Source organism: Oncorhynchus gorbuscha, linkage group LG12, assembly GCF_021184085.1.
Source record: "Oncorhynchus gorbuscha isolate QuinsamMale2020 ecotype Even-year linkage group LG12, OgorEven_v1.0, whole genome shotgun sequence".
Lineage (NCBI taxonomy): Eukaryota > Metazoa > Chordata > Actinopteri > Salmoniformes > Salmonidae > Oncorhynchus > Oncorhynchus gorbuscha.
In genome coordinates, this window is record NC_060184.1 from 18828604 (window position 1) to 18831489 (window position 2886).

A 2886-nucleotide genomic window follows, 5' to 3' on the forward strand; every position below is an offset into this window, starting at 1 on the left:
CATGACTTCCAAAACAAGTGGACGGTTTGTTGTGGATGCGCTATTGGTCGTTCCAAATGTTTTCCATCATTAATAGCGTTTCCTCAAACGCGTTGCACTTCTTTATACAGTATATGTAAACCTTATCCATCTCCTCAACTAATTACACAATGGCATCTGGAAGCGGTAAGGAGGCTCCGAAAGAAGGGGACTTCAGGATGCCTGACCTTAGAGGAGCGAAGACCACCAAGCTTTTCCGATCTGTCAACCCTGAGCTCACCGTTAGACCCGTAAGGCCTAACTCACTGGTCGCAATTATATTACGGACAATGAGTCTGCTTGTTCATCGGTATCGTCTGTTATAGTGTCGATGCAAATTGTGTTTCCTTTACAGAACAAGCCAGTGATGGCATTTGGACTTGTGACAATTTCCTTGTGTGTGGGCTACCTGGGATACCTTCATGCCACCAAGAGAACGACCCGCAGCTGTATGACGTTATTGACAGTGAAGGGGAGGAAAACGTCTAAATGGGACTGATCAAATCAGATGTGCAATATATCCTGAACATTATTGTGGTAAAAATGGCTTTGCCTGAAAGCACTGGATCTATGTAATGACGATGGTTATTAAATATTGTTACAATTAGGCAAAATCTCTTGGATTCATTTATGAAACTATTGAAATAACAATTTACCATAGAGTAAGGGTAAAAAATGTAAAACTCATAAAAGCATATTGAGCAATTAGCATCAAGCAAGGAGCTGAATACCCAAGTCATAAACGCGCTACTGAAAACTGACGATAGTATTGTAACGACCCTGGGTTTATAAGCGCGGATATCGACTCTGCCGCATGAGCATGCTTTTGAGGCACGGTCGATAGCGCACTGGACTTCGGGCTAGAAAGTCGAGGGTTCGAGACCTGCTCCCTGCTGTTTCATTACAGTATCTTCTGAAGGGGGGAGTTTTGTTAAGAGCCTCCGCAGACACTTCGCTTTAAACGTTAACACTCATCTCTTGGGGTGCGGTAATGGAAACAAGAAATGTATATTTCATATTAGCAGCATAAAAAAAACATGTATAAACAAAAGTTTAAATGACTACACACCTTTGTAGGTTTAGAGTTCCCACACGACCACATTTCCATGTTACAGGGCTTTTTTAAACGGAAAACAAGAGTGGAATACCTTTGCAAATTATATTTATGCGTCTCTTAACACTGTAAACGGCAGATGGACGCCACAAACGTGTTGTCACTGAAAAATACGGTCGGCTGCGACTGTTGTTATAACAGGTTAAAACAGTATGCCGCAAGTGTGTATTTTGCATTTGTGGAATTATTTTGATATGAAAGTAGAGTACCGCAATTGAGAATCGATTTATGTTAGATGGAGTTACTTTAGGCACCATTATTGGGCTTAGGAGCTGACCAGTGCGAAAACAGCCCCAGTAATTGAATGTCTCAAGGAGCCACGTGCGTTCCAAATAGCATCACAATTGATTATTATTTTTCCTGGCACATGCATTTGGAGTCATAAATTCTTAGTTGTTTTCTTCAGCAAGATAACCTTTTTAGTACTTCCAACAAATCTCTGTAACTAGATTTGATTAAAGCAAGATATCCCGCCCCATGGGGTGAGTCAAAGCTACAATAATTACGTGCTCTGTGAGGTCCACTGTATAAGCTAAAATGGACACACTCAAAGAGCAATGGAAACCCAACGTGGGAACCCTCAAAGCTTCACAGCATCCTGCCACTCTATCTAAAGGAGGTCATAGATGCACTGCAAGAAAGCGAGAGCCCACAAGCTGTGCTCTCACAGCTTTGTATGGAGACCCAATGAAAGAGCTGAAGCAGTTGAGTACTCACTCAAACATCATTGGTATGCCCACTCCTCCTTTACTACATCCACTCCATGTATCAATGGTAGCAGCCTGTAACAGATATTTAAGTGACTGTGCCACATTGAATTGCAGATATAGGAGAACATATACACCAGTATTACATGACAGAGTTTCAAAAAGAGAAGGAGGAGTGTATTAGAGCTGCTACTGAGAAGGCGTGGGGCAAGGTACAAAAATATGCTGCTTTTTGTTGTTGAATATTGCGTTAGGTCTGGACTACAATACATTGCAAGAGGTTTTGTTAATGATATGTCTTGCATTTAGGCTGACATGGAAATTGAGAAAATAGTGTTACAGACACTCCAGTGGGCCAGAAAGGAGAGAGAGCTCTTGAGGAGGAAAGTGGAAAATGCAAACTCTTACTTGCAGGTATGAGGACAATTATCAAAGGAAAACAATTGCCATTTGTACATGTCTATAGACATGTACAAATTGATAGAGTAGCCTACTATATCAATTGTTTTATAAAAAGCTGTAGACCCACAATTGCCATGATGCTCAGAGCTTTTAATAGAGTGTAGAGTTGGCTATGTGTAAGCCTATGTAATCAATTGAATTGCCTCATGACATCCTCAGGATACCTTGGTTGAGTATGATATCAAAACAAAGCGCAAGATCAGGTCCGACATTGAGAAACTGCGCAAACGAAACGAAGAGAGGGCCTCTCAGGAGATCCGAAGGGCCATAGAGAAGATAGCCCAGCGGCATGCTAAGAGTGTTGTGAGAACCCGAAGAGAAGAGGAACAAACTACTGCACACGCTGCCACTATCTTGGAGATGTTGGTAGACATATGTGATCAGAGTGATAGCTACAGTATTTCAAAAGCAGCTCATGGGTGTAAATTGGTGTAATGAGTGAGATTTGTGTGCTTTTTATAGTCAATAGTTTTCTAGCTTGGTTGCCTGTCTGTTTTTGCCATCTTGGAATTGTCGTGGCAAACATGCTTGGCTTGACAATGATGACAACGGAGGAGTAGGCAAAATCTCAAATGGATCTGTGAC

At 41.6% G+C, this 2886-nt stretch overlaps 1 pseudogene; it reads left to right on the plus strand.

The window, feature by feature from the left end:
- LOC123990192 lies at positions 1 to 618 on the plus strand (annotated as a pseudogene).
- Positions 619 to 2886: the final 2268 nt, after the last annotated feature.